This window comes from Pavona decussata, unplaced genomic scaffold (assembly GCF_977016875.1).
Source record: "Pavona decussata unplaced genomic scaffold, jaPavDecu1.1 SCAFFOLD_47, whole genome shotgun sequence".
NCBI classification, from domain to species: Eukaryota; Metazoa; Cnidaria; class Anthozoa; order Scleractinia; family Agariciidae; genus Pavona; species Pavona decussata.
The window spans coordinates 184424-199102 of record NW_028145469.1 but is presented as its reverse complement, the minus strand read 5'-3'; the positions used below and the strand labels follow the sequence as shown (position 1 = coordinate 199102).

General features: G+C 40.3%; 2 pseudogenes; one reads left to right on the top strand and one right to left on the bottom strand.

Moving 5' to 3' along the window:
- The window catches only part of LOC146482091 (P2X purinoceptor 7-like), a 431550-nt pseudogene that overhangs the window by 371871 nt on the left and 45000 nt on the right, over positions 1-14679 (bottom strand).
- LOC146482094 (uncharacterized) lies at positions 3009-5050 on the top strand (annotated as a pseudogene).

The following is a 14679-nucleotide window of genomic DNA, read 5'->3' as shown; positions in this document are numbered from 1 at the left end:
AAGTTTCGGAACTTATGGTAGAAGGGGTGCGGTTACGTGTTTCGAGGAAGTGTCGACACGCGTTGATGCCTTCGTTATGAGGTATGTTGGTGTAGAGAGAAGAAACGTCCAGAGTGACAAGAATGGCGTTATTGGGTAATTGTCCGAGTTGTTGGAGTTTGTTAAGGAGATTATCTTGAATTAGGAACTTTCATTACTATCCTTGGTTCATGATTTTAAGGAGCAGGGTACTAATAGTTAAGATGTATGGGGAAGTAAGGAAAAAATTTTTTTGCTGAAACTGTGAAAATTTATATCCAATCAACCACGGATCAATATCTCACCAAATATGCAGCAGTTATGCACCACACTTAGAATATCAAATTGGACACTTCAGAGGTCGCTGTCTTGTTGTCATGGTAACAGTTGCTAGGGAAACTTAGGAATGTCTAAATACCTTATGAAGGTGCTTTTAAGGCAAGTTTTCTAAAGGAAACCTACTCAGAATATTAAACAGCCACTTCCAACTTGCTAAAGATCCAATAATTATGCCATTGAACAGTTTCAAATGTAATATTGTCTCGTTATAAAACGTACAATCTTTCTTAGCAACAAGGAACTTGTAAATGTCATCAGTACCTCTTTTGAATGTATTCCCTTATACATGCAGTGCTCGTGAACATTTGAATTATTGATTTCTCAAGTCTGTTATGGCAAATTGTATCAACAACAACAAAAAATAAACGTCTAAGGACATTTTCCAGCGAGTTATCTTATTTCAGTTTTGCAAATTGTGACTATACTACCTTTTCATTTCTAGTTACTGTATTTAATTCCTTATTAATAACCCTTTTTAAAACAAGAACGCATTGAAAAGTTTATATATTTTCATACGTTATATAAAAATACTTTTTTGACTGTATTTCATTGGAAAATACACAAAATTCTTTTAAAGTTTGGAAACAAGTTGTCATTTAAGCAACCCATTACTCAGAACCAACCGGAATTGGTATACTACTCAGGTGTCCAAAAGGGAGACATTGTCGAAACCATAGCAACAAATCTGGTTTCTAATGCCGAAAATGAAAGAATGAGTGACGCTCCTGGTGATTCACTAGAAGTGCAAGACACAGCGTCGTACCAAATTTACCATGCTTCAAAACTGCTGCGTAGTCTACTGCTAGAAATGAAACCATCAATGCCATGGCCACCATCACCTCAAGACTTAGACGATGGCAGCTCTATTGTGCCCAATCTCCTGTATAACATGTTTATAATAATAATAATAATAATAATAATAATAATAGTTTATTGGAATCCTTCTCACGGCCTAAAAGGCTGAATTACAAGGATGGTTAGTTACAATAGTACAAGACACTACGGTATAAAGACATTCAGATAAATAATTATATAAATATGATTAAAGCACAAATAACAGAGAAAAGGATTACAACTGGTCTTGATACTTAATGGTGCAGAAATCTGCGAACCGCTTTGTCTTGGGGACAAAGCGCACCGGAACACGTTCGCCTGATCGGAGGCAGTACGGCCTGTCAATTGACACGCGAGGAATTAATGGCTTAAGTACAGGAGACGACAGGCAATCACGCTTGATAAAATTTATGCAAGCTTCTTCCCTTCTCTGGGAAAGGGCAGTGATGTCAGATTGAATTAGGGCTTCGTCATAGTGACAATTCGGTAGAATGATGCGTAGGGCCCTTTTTTGTACAGATTCTATAGCGTCGTCTAAGTACTTTGGCAGAGCTGCCCACACTTGGCAGGCATATTCTAGTACAGATCGTACAATGCTACAGTACACTTGCACTAGCTGCTTGATAGTGAGGCCACTCTTCTTAAGCGCGCGCAGTGCGTACAAACGCTTGTTGGCCTTTTTGACTATATGCTCTATGTGTACGTTTGCATGGATGATTTCTTCGGAGGAAGACTACAGCGAGGAAAGAATTTCAGACGTTTCTCTAGATGTTCATCGCCTAGTCCTCTCCCTGTCTCAAGATGTTATACATTGTTTCTACCGAGGTCGGATCAAGACCCCTAAACATGTAGCGCTTCCACTAACAGTCAAGAGTCTAACTGGCAGCGCTGAGACTGTGACTATACTCAACCGATTCGGACATGGCCTGTCGTATACTCAGATAGAACTTAAAAGAGCTCTTGCTGAAAGGGAGTTAGAGAGACAAAGAGAGGGTGTCTTACTACCAAGTGTTTGCAGTTCAGATGTACCAGGGGTGTTCTGTTGGGACAACAACGATCTACAAGAGGAAACATTATCCGGTCAGTATTATACATTACAAAGTTTTACGTTTGGAACTAAACAGTGCTATATATAGAATGTTTTCTTTTTAGGAAGGGTAGCAACTCATTGTACCAATGGAATAGTTATTCAAAGAAAACCACTTACCTGCGCGTTACCTCCAGCAATGATAAACAACCAGCCCTGTAACAAATGTCGTTCTGTCAATGGCGTTTCTACTGATGTTCTTCCCTTCCATTCTTGGCGTCGACAGGGCTCCAGTCCACGGGGCATTTACGTCAACTTTCTAACACAGACAACCCCGCAGGACAGCCAGTATGCACCATCCATAGACTTCGGCTGGATACTTTGTAGACAACCATTTGAAGACACCCTTTTGCCATTAGCCGAACATATATTACACAAGTGGTACCTGCCTGGACTAGCTTCAACATAAAACTGCACGAGAGTGATGCCCCACGTGAATGCTGTGTTGGATACTGTCCAGTCATTGAAGCCAGCCCCACTGAGCTTCCGACAGTATATACTCTGCTTCGAAGGTCTCTGCAAATGGCCGACCAGCTAATCCAGCATGACGTTATTGTCGTCCTTGATCAAGCAATTTATGCAATTTATTTGGCAAAACCAGGAGCAGTTTAGGCATTTGGTAGTGCGACTGGGCTCCTTCCACACAACCTGCGCCTTCCTAGCAGCTATTGGCAAACGGTTTGGGGATGCTGGTCTTGCTGATATACTTGTTGAAAGTGGTATTGTCGGTTCTGGTCCTGTAGCTGGTGTACTAGAAGGCAGACATTACAACCGAGCTGTGGGTACACATAAGGTAAGGTAATAGCTTTATTCCTAAGGGTGCAGAAAATATAAGGGATGTGAGAGAAGAGAGGACGAACAGAGGGATTTCCAAGGTTGCGGGAACCGGGAGAAATAGGAACGATAATTGCAACATTGTGTGATAGTTTGCAATGGAACAAGCACATAATGGTGGGAACCACAATGGACAGGAGGGAAACCAGGAGTACAAGGTGTGAGAAGGTCTGGTCACCTTGTGCACCCCTGCCCCAACGTTTCTGCTAATATGAAATTTGTATGATTCAGGGAGTGAATAAAAAAAATTTTGCTTTAATTTAGATCGTCTTTGAAGCAATGCATCGGTTGCAGTGGCAGGAGTTTCGCACGTGGCTCCAGAAGCATGACAAACCAATCAACTATGCGATGCTGGTAGGTTCCTTGAGGGAGATCCGCAGAGCATTTGATGCAGAAAAGTTCCATAAGCTACTGTCGAATCCAGAGTTCCTGGAGCTCTTCCGTCTTTATGGCGAGTACTCAGAAGACAGTGATGGTCCAATGAAAGTGTTCTGGAACACGTATCTAGAAATGGTGGCAACGGTGATGAATTTCATTCGTGCTACCTGGGAAGGCAACTGGAAACTCCACCTAGATTCTGTCAAAGAGATGTTGCCGTGGTTTTTTGCCTATGACCACACTAACTATGCCCGATACTTACCGGTCTACCTTGTTACCATGATGTCCTTGCAAGATACTCACCCTGAGGCACATCAGCTACTGGCAGATAGCAATTTTGGTGTTCAGAGATCCACATCCCATGGTTTCTCTCAGCTACCAGTTGACCAGACCATTGAGCAGACTTTCAATAGAAGTACAAAGACGAAGGGTGGTATAATAGGATTCAGTCTACAGAAAGGTGCAGTCCAAAGAAGGATGTTGACAGCACACTCCCGTGCAGCGCTTGCAGACAAGTGTAGAGTGATGGTGTCCATTGACGGAGATCAGGATAAAGTACATAAGGAAACTGGCTGCACACGCATGCAAAGAGATGAGGCAGATGTTACGAGCGTGATGGAAGTTGTGGGAAACTGGTGCGACCCATTCCAACCGTCTGATGAGCTCACCAGCCTTGGTTCAAGGTATGTTGCTGAAGAAAGCCTGAAGTGTGATCTATTGGGTGCAAAGGAGAAAGGGAGTAACGCGCTGGTCTCTTTTCTTACAGATCATCTTCAAACCAACAATGTTGGCTTCTATGAGACACTGTCAAACCTAAAATTAGGCACGTTTCGCGATGTACAGAAGAAGGCATCGGTGAGAGCTAGAGGTAGGAATTTAATTCTCAGAGCAGACAGGAACTTGTTTGCCTGCCTACTGGTTATTGGTCAGAGTCGACAAATGGATCTTCGAGAGCTACTGAAACATGAACTTGGTCTCTTCCCACGGTCTCTTGCTTCGGTAGATGGCTCGATGGCTAAAACTAATAAGGCAGCTCTCTCTAAACTCCTAGAAGATGGACTACAGTGCTTGACAAGCATACCGCTTAACACAACAGCTATCACCATAGATGCAATGGCAATGTTGCAAATGATTACAAAGGTGCCTGATCGCTTTGCAGACCTGGCAGAGATGCCTCTAAGAGAAATCTTGGTGCTTACAGGAACAGCAACAAGGGTGGACTTTGTCGCTGATCAGTATCCCGATTAGTCAATAAAGAACACTGGAAGAAGTAAACGAGGTAGAGAGGGGTAAGTCCTTTTTGCCATAAGCAGTCGCGAGCAGCCCTACCCTCGTTAGTGGAAGAAGTTTATGTCAAATGGGACTAACAAAACCAGGCTGATGGACTTTCGCGTAAGTGAGTGGTGAACTACCAAGTATGCAGAGAAGATTGGAGCCCGTACCCTCTACGTCACTCATGGAAACAACTGTACGAAGATTAAAGTTATCGATGGAAAGATTGTAGCCTCGCAGCTCTGCAGCAGCCAAGAAGAAGCCGACACACGGATGTTTTTGCATGCGTATCATGCCTCGTCTTGCGGGCACACATCAGTTGCCATCAGATCCTCAGATACTGATGTTGAAGTTATAGCGTGTTACCACCAGGCAAATATCTCAGCATCCATAACATTGATCAGTGGAACACGATGCAGATCTCACCTCATCGGTGTGCCAAGCTTATGTCAACAACTAGGTCCAGAAATATGCCAGCTGCTACCAAGTCTACATGCTCTAACTGTATGTGATACAGTTAGTACCTTCGTTGGGAAAGGAAAAAAGAAAGCCTTGAAGATGGTGATGGAAAAACAAGACATGAGAAACAAACTTGGGGGTATCGGCGAAACAGTGCCACCAGGAAATGAAGTGATTGCAAATGTAGAGCATTTCGTGTGTGCATTGTACAATGGCAGTGGCGAAGAAGGGATAAATGAGATCAGATATAAGATGTTCTGCAAAAGTAAGAATATGCAGTCTTATCAGCTTCCCCCAACAAAAGCAGCTCTTAAACACCATATAAAGCGTGCTAACTATCAAGGCTGTCTGTGGAAGAATTCCTTATAAAGATCCATTGAAGATCAAAATCCAAATGGTCAAGGATGGCAACTAAAAGACGGACAACTGGAAGTGGTCTGGTCTCATTTGGCCCCTGCCCCTGAGGGTGTAATGCAGCTTGTATGCTGCAGGTGCAACAGTCCGTGTGATTCAAGACGCTGCTCCTGTGTAAAGCATGGCCCTCCTTGCACAGAGGCTTGTACCTGCAATGAGGACTGTAAAAACTGTTCTGTGGAACAGGAAGATGAAGACGGAGATGGAGATAAGGACAACGAGGAAGATGTGCATGAGTATTAAGATAAAAATTAAAAGAAAAATCAAGATGCTTTATGAAATTAAAACCTTGCAGCCCTCGAGCAAGCTAAGTTATAGTCAAATAAAGATTACATAAGTCATTGCTCAACAAAACCATGTTGACTAATTCGTTTAGCTTTTTTGAAAGTTATGTGGTTCAGCCCTAGTTTTCTTCAACACGCTGCTGTGCCTGTTATTGTAGCTTAGGGCAATTAAAGCAATTTAGTGTTTAACGAATTTAAGTTCACAAGCATTGTATGTATAATGGCATTCGCAAGTTCCTGGATGCTAAGGAAGATTGTCTTATGACGAAAGCCAGATGTTACATGTAGAACTGTTCACTGAAATATGAGATCTTTAGCAAGTTAGAAGTGGTTGTTTAATGTTCTGAGTAGTTCTCCTTTAGATCCTACTTAAAGGAAATTCATAAGGTAATTCGAAATTTCTAAGTTTCCCTAACAACCGTTACCATGACAACAAGACAGCTAATTCTGAAGTGTCCAATTTGATATTCTAAGTGTGGTGCATAACTGCTGCATATTTGGTGAGATATTGATCTGAGGTTGATTGAATATAAATTTTCACAGCTTCAGCAAAAAAAAATTATCCTTACTTCCCCATACATCTTAACTATTAGTACCCTGCTCCTTAAAATCATAAAAAAAGGATGATAATGAAAGTTCCTAATCCAAGATAGTTTATTCTAAACATAATGAAAATGTTTTGAGGGAAATTTATAGATATCTGCTAATTGATCGAATTCTTTTTATTCTGAATTGGGCAAAAAAGTAAAAACCTACATTTCTATAATGATCTCCATAGCAACCGTTTCCATGGAAACATGAAAATGCTTAACACATACTGCAAATTGTTGGGGATGGTTTAAAATGTATACAAAGAAAATTTGAATCAAATTGGTTGAGTTTCAGCGGAATTATGAATCATTTTATGCTGTGTGGAATTCACAGGGAGCAAAATCCCCCAGCCCACCCCCCCATTGAAATGGTCACATATCTTGCTAAAGCACAGGTTACATAATTGGCAACAAGCAGGTTTGTAAAAACCAGGCCACAAGCTTTAATTTGATACCAAATCTACTATGTCCCATGGGGGGTGCAACGAAAATTATTTTTTTAGGCCTTGGCTCATGGACTATTTGTATCGTAAAATTCACGGTAAACTACCGTCACGATTTTGTTTCCTCGCTTCTCGTGGTGCTGGATGGGAGCAAATTTGTTTGCCAGGTTTTCTCCAACAAGGCCCTTTTTCTGTACACGCTGCTTCCTCTAGCTATCCATACAGCCGTTCCATTGTTTGAACCATCTCAATATAAGGAAAAGGTTTAATTCATTCAGAGACAACCTGGGAGGAATTTATAGCTAGAAATGTTATGAGACTGATAATAATAATTTATTACCAACCTCCTTAGTTTGTTTAGACGAAGCCAGGAAAGCCCCGGATCAGCTTTCATTGCCAGTGCTTCTCCCTCTGGAAACTCTAAAACTAGGTCTTTTTTCAGGGCATCTCTTAACATCTTTCCGCGCTCGGCCTTGGAAATACTAGTAAGGTGCTTCTCTACATAAATGTTCATTTGGTGTCCGCTAACTGAACTGCCAAACTGTTGGAGGTCCCGTGTTCTAGTCTGCAGATGATGATCACTGACCTGGTCACTAGGCTTTTGAGCTTGGCGTACAGCAACAAGTTTAAGGGGCTGACGTAACAACAGAATTTCGAAGGGCAGTTAATGAACTATTCCAAAGTATAGTAAATGAAATTTGTTACCAAAAGTGTTAGTGAAATTATGCTGACTTACCTTACAACCTGTTTTCAGCACGACACTGCCATTTTTTGACACCTTAAGCTTTGATTTCACAAAAAACGTTCCCAGCTTTTCAACCTCATTTAATATCATTCCCTCTCTAAGTTCCATCATAGCTTGTCCAAGGTTCCCACTTGGTGGATTTAAAGGAGGGGCAGGTGCAGGTTGGGGTGCCAGCGGTATAGGTTGCACCCTTTTTGTGCTGCGTTTTCAGCAGTGGGATCGGGACAGATGTGTTTCCCACTGTCTCCGTAGTGCCCTTTGTTTTTGCACCGTTTGCATTTGACCTCTAGTTCCCCCAACAGACGGAGAATCATTCTTCTGGGTTGCTTGATATCACAGGGTAAGATTTCCTCCTTGAACACTGGACACGATAGAGGTATTGTATTGGCAAGGCCTACCGCTTGTCTCAAGCAACCTGCAAAAAAATAGTGCTCACACTTTGTCTCGATAGGGGATCTAAGAATCTCTCTGCAAACTGCACAATTAAAGTCCTCCTTAACCGCCCCCACAAATTCCAGTTCATTTGAGAAATTTTTAGTGCGGTTGACTGACGGCCCCGTAGAAAGCTCCTGGATACGTTCAAGAAGTGCTTGACCTTTTGACCCTTGTACAGTGTCACTCCTAACACCGTCAGTGGTTTTCTTTCAACCAAGGGACCCCTTTTTAGGAGGCCTTCCACCTTTTTTCATTTTGAGCCCGAGAGAGCATGTTTTACAGTCACCTTCATAGTGTGTCTCGAACTACAGAGCTGCGTGTCTTCGAGTGAGTTAAATAGCATGCATTGCAAAAGCGAAGCAGGTGAACCAGTGGATAGTCCTTATCAGTTTTCAAATCGAACGTCTCTCGCAACATTTCTCTGTATTCTTCGCATTTGTAGCCAGATTTCCAATGATCTTTGCATTTTTTTAGCTTATTCCTGAAATGCGGGATAAACTTTGGAGGCATTCAGTGTGAAACTGATAAAAGTCAGTCATGTTGGACTTAAGATAAGGATATTAATTAGACCCGATAAGAGAAAACTTGGCAAGCAACAGATACAATTTGCAGCGCAATAGAGAGAAAATATACAAGGTTTCTTTAAACGAACCTCTTTTTAACGGAAAAACCTCAGGAAGAGAGATATAGGTTTAAATTTTTTATTGATTTCGCAACGCGCTTCAGTCATTACGTTCTCCCCGCGTGACCTTTCACGCAGACACACCTTAGTTATTATTAATGATAACATATCCTAAATATTCTAAATATGCCTACTGCGTAGATATGTCTTTCATCACGAGCTATTGCACATCCTATTTGTTACTTCAGCTCACGTACGTTCATTGATCGAAGTGATCCCGATTAGTGATTAACAGCCACTGTAATCACGGAATTCGAGTAACGTTAAATATTAAATACAGTGCGCGGTTTCCAAACTATAATTCTGCCGAGGAGCTTTTGAAAGCGACGTGCACGGCGAAAAAAGGCACTCTTCTTTTCCACTATCCCAAATAGAAAATCTCAACCTACCCGACGGAAAAGTGTCTCTTCGCCCAAACTTGTCAAAACTTTGAAAGCTGTGCAGCTTGCGTTTGGCTTGTCGATAACTGTGGCAGGTTTGTAAAACGATATAAAAGTTTGGATGGTAAACACCCTGCGAATACAGTTGGGCTATTTTCAAAAAGCCGTTTCTTTAAAGTTCATATACAAACATTGGCCCACTTTGCGAGAACTTTACTTCTTGGACTGGTAACTGAACTAGAAATGCGTGTAGTATGTCAGTTCTTATAAGTAATAAACCGCATAATCGTACGAGAGATACGAGGTCACTTTCTGAAAAAGATAGGTAGTGGCATACCTTCCACTACAAGATATCGAAAAGTAAATCTAAAGAATCACTATCAAAGTTGTTGGCAGACAAAGTTGATTTTGGCCATGCGGTTGTAAGCAAACACTACATGTGCGATATGGAGGGCTATTCCGAAGAAAAGTGGAGAAAAAATCACCAGCGAAGGACAAGTAATTACATGAAATTGACTGAGAATAGCTTTCAGAATTCAAGGAAATTACTGTTCTGTCATTGCTGACGATGAACGCGAAGAACGGTTGTGGGATGAGGTCAATTTCTTTAAATACTTGTGACAGCAGTTGGTCTTCGCCTCAATATGTCATCTCAGCCATGAACTTCTTTGGTAGATTACCTGCCGCACTTTACTTTTTGCTCACAAGAAACTATACAACTTACTCATTGTAAAACATTTACTGCTATGAACTTGGCGATGTATGTCAATTTTTGGCGTTCTTAGCTCATAGTTGCCATTAGAATGCAAGGAAATAAGGTCGATAGGATAAATCAATGCATTTACAGCTTCTTTAAAAACGACACTGAGTTTAAATTTTGCTTGTCTCCGAATACTTAGCTAGATAGGCTGTTTTGTGGTCTTCTGATAATCTTAAAACTTTGCTAATGAACACTTCAGGACATTTTTCGGTAGAATTCGACGCTACTTAAGCAACAAAATCGCCAGGTATAGGAAGATATTATGTTTCTTTCCTCGTCTTCATTGCTCAAGATCAATACACCATCTTTGTCATAGCTTCGAGAAACTGTCGAGCTTAACATATCTAGAGCCTTACTTTTCTTCTGAGCCAAGGCATGTTCATCGTAAAATGGCTTTTGCATCCGTACGGAATGCTTTATTAAAGTTGCAGGCGTTTCTCTCAGCGCAGGATCGTTACTTTCGGGCAAAGTCAAAAAATGTTTTACGACTGCTTTTCTTAAATCGACCGTAGTTAACTTCATTGAAAAATATTTTTTGAAAAGCGAAGACACATAATTTGTATACGAAGCATGAGTGAAGGAGTTGCCTCTTGAATTGATGAACAAAAAATCATGTTCTTTACCCCCCAAAAGCAAGTTTCTCATTTTAGTGCAGTAAAGCTTCAAATAGTAAGTTAGGAAAGTTAATGGTGTTAGATCTTTTCTGTTCGGTCCATAAGTGAGTCTTGTTTTGTAAACATCCTCATACAAGGTGATGGTTCCGTCTTGATTAAAGCAAAGAAAATTTTGATTCGTACACTTATCGCTGTTTTGGCCGCCATAAATGTGCAGAGATGCATTCCTTAACTCGTCCAGGGTTAGCTGAACGGTAAAGCACGAAGAGACTTGTAAAGTTCATGCAACTTCTTGCCTGATCCAACCCAGTTTTCTCGATTACTTCCCATTTTAATTCACGGCAAAGTTCTAAAAGTTAGCTATCAACCATGACTATGGACTATGGACCTGCCAGCCCCTCTCCCTGTTTCTCCCCTCCCATCCCTCCCCCTTCCCTTTTTCCCCACCCCCTTGTTCTTGTGGGGCAGTCTGGCAGTCTCTTCGAAGATGCCTGGGTTGGTGGGAAATCGGAATTCTGAAAACAAATTAAAAAATAAAAGTATCAAGCTTCCCCTATAGTGGCCCTTATATTACAAAACTGGCTTATATTAAGAATGTAAGAACTGTCAATTATTTCAGAATTCGTTTTAAAAGTTACTTTTTTAAATTAATGTTTCTTAATAAAACTGCGTCAATTCATATTTGAAGATACTGCCCCTTTGCCGTTGTCTTCTCAACTTCTAAAGTCTATCTGAGATCTTGTTATGTTAAATGGTTATTTAATAGTTAATTTACGTACTGTAATGTTGACTTGTATTGTTTTCATTTTCTCTAATCGTTGGAGTTTGAATTAGCCTCGTGGCGTTCGACTTTTTTGTACCAAATCAATGAAAATTAAAATAGTGATTACGCACATTAGCTGTTAATTGCCAGAGTCCTTCATTTGTCCTGGTCTGTTGTCCCTTGCAGGCAGAGTTCTAATCCCACGCAAACACTACATTTTGTAAACTTGTTTTCCTGTAATCACGATAATGTATCAGATTACTCAGTTTGGCTGATATGGCTTACCCTTCATCAGTTTTATTAATAAACCTTATTCCAAGGCACACCCTAGTTATGAATTGCTGTGGCTTTCTAACCTTTGGTATAAATAGTTTTCGTAATTTTGTTTTCCAAATTCTTGGTAACGTGGGTCTGGACTCGGGTCACACCAGAAGCTTTATGTTGTCTGCATATGTATGGAAACTTCTCTTTTTGTGAGGCATTTAGGGAGGCAATATTTCTCTTCATTTGGTATGCAGTCCACACAGCTCTTGATGTAATCTGAAATCAAAACATTTTTTTCTTTATACGGCAAAAACAAAATTTTTTACGTTGATAAATATAAAAAAACGAACATCCACCTTTCTACCCTAACTTCCTTCCCAAATAAACGATAGTAATAATAATTTTAGTTTTGATCAATAATGATTTCTTGAAAGATAAGCAAGCGAAAATTAAAGTTAATAGCCGACGTTTCGGCGTCATCGTGACACTATTCTCAAGGCAAAGTGGATAAATTAACGCGACGATTTGATTTCTATACTTTACAGTCTCTACAAATTAGCATATTAACAAAGGATCACAAGTTCTTCAGGTGAATACCTTTTTCGTGAATCGAGTCTGTTTGCACGTTTAGGGATGGCTTAAGTTTTCTTATGAAAAGCATCTCCTTAATTAGGCAATCAAATTTGTTAGAACATTTAGCTAGCACGTGAAATTGTTCTGAAAGACAACGAGGCACGTTCGAGTTATGTTCGCTCAAGTAGTGTTTACAAATAGACGACGATTTTTGTTTGTGTAGATCAACGCGGTCGTGGAGGTGGCCGCGAGTGTAACCAACATATCCTGCATGGCACAGGTTACATTGAAATTTATAAACTAGACATTGTTGGTTAACAGTGGCAGCCTTGACTTCTCGAACTTTAAGGTCTTCGTTGAGTTTTCTGCTGATGAACACAGGCTGGATTGTGGTCTTGATTTTTGAGCTGAGGTCTGTGATACGTTTCTTCATTACATTAGCAGAGGCCTGATCTTTAAATGGCATGACAACTCGGATGGTGGTCTCAGTGGATAGAATATGTTGCTGGTCTGATACTTTGAAATCTATCAGATTTCAAATGATAATGATAATGATAATGATAATTGTTTCGCAAGAAAACCAAGACGATCCGTTTCCGAAGAATACTCGCAAATCGTATAATTATAACAGTGTTTTATTCGATCGGAAATCAAATTGTACAGTATAATTTACTTAACTAAATCAATTAATAAGAGAAACGTAACAAGCAAAACAAGCAAAGCGAAAATAGCTGAAATAAGGCTGTAACAATTATCGGGCCATGCGGTCGATTCCTCAATGTTGTCATTGTTCAAAGGCTTACACATTCTGAACTAGCGAAACTGAAATGATTGATAAGATAGTAAAAAACAATGTTCACAAACTTACTTCTATGGCAAGTTTTCTTAATCTTTCTTGATCGGGATAGCCATGAAACTGTGTAACGGGTGAGCAGTCAAATACAGTAAACGTGTCCAATACAGATCTGAGGTAAAACTAAAGTACTTAATTAAAGTTGAGCTAAACATACTAGTTTACGCTTCCGTTTGGGGGTGTCCAAAGCTGCCGCAAGTTCCTTAGTCATAAATTCTTTTCATACATGTCATAATTCGCTAACTACGTTTTGTCCACGTTAACAATAAAGATAATGACAATGATAGTGATCATGATAATGATAATGATAATGATAATTACGAAAATAATAAGATCAAGATTGTCTTTGAACATTGCTTTTGGGAAGAATACGTTCTTAATGCTCCTTTAGTGTCATTGTAGGAAAAGGCTTTTTCCTTCCTTACTGATGTTGGCTTTGTGTGCTGCTTTCTTTTCTACAGTGAAGAAGAAAATAGTGATTTCAAAGACATGAGGTTTATCCTGTTTTGCTAAAGAACAGGGCGATGAGTACAAAGTAAAACAATTATTGGAACTTCTTTTCCTTTTTGACTGTCTTTGTTCAAGGTACTATTATTTCAGTACAGATCGTCATACTGGCCTTTGTTTGTATCCAACAATTTTTTTAATATGCGGTGAAAGAATACTCCTTAAACTTGTCTCAATTTTAATGTTAAAAACCTGTATTTAACGGACACTGCAAAAAGCATGCATGTCTTAACTTAACTGCTGCATGAACCTTCCAGGTAATTGAGAGTTAAAACATAGCCTGTTGGAAGTGCACGAGATGCTATCTTTAACCTTCACAGAGACCGCTGAATATGTGAAGGAGGGTTTTGGCTGTCGAAAACCGATCAAATCTCTGTTAATAATCGGTCATAAAAGTCGACTCCATAGCAGTCAGTGAGAATATGCATGTTATCGATGGGAATAGGACCTCTTATTTCACGGAGCTGCGTTTCTAAAAAATCACGCCTGTCTTGCTAATACCTCTGGTCTACATCGCAGTCACTTCTTCCCGGCTCACGTGGTGCTTTTTGTGGGTCGTATCCTAGAAGCCGACTTCTTTTGTCTACAAAGGTTGTTGGAGCACCATGAAAAATACGAAGTTCCTCGGGATATTGATTGCCCATGACCTTTTAATGGATTCTCAGCATGGTTCATCTTGAACAAAAAAACCGCGAAGTTGAGTTATTTTTAAACTTGGTAGCCCGTCCCCGTCCCCTAATCTTTCATCAGGAGAATATTGCAGACATAATAGCAGATAAGCAGATTCATAACAGGTATCTTGCGCTGTGCAGACATTCGAAGGGAGAAGGTAATCGTCGTTAATGATTTTGTTGTCCAAAAACAAAGCGACTTCGGGAATTACGTTCAAGGCATGCCTCCAGGTTAGATCAACTTGTTTTAAAACCAGAAAGTGGTAAACAGCCCATAACAGTGTCAGTAGTTTTCTGAGGTAGTTGTAGCGTAGGTGGATTCTGCAATTGTTGGCAAGATCAAAAGCCACACTTAGACAATGCATGTTTCCTGAGCGGCCTAAAACATCGATTTGCTTTGCAATTTGCAGATTTTGTAAGAAGACATGATAGGTCTCCCGATCGCTGAGATGCGTTATCATTGAAGAAATATTTTCAATC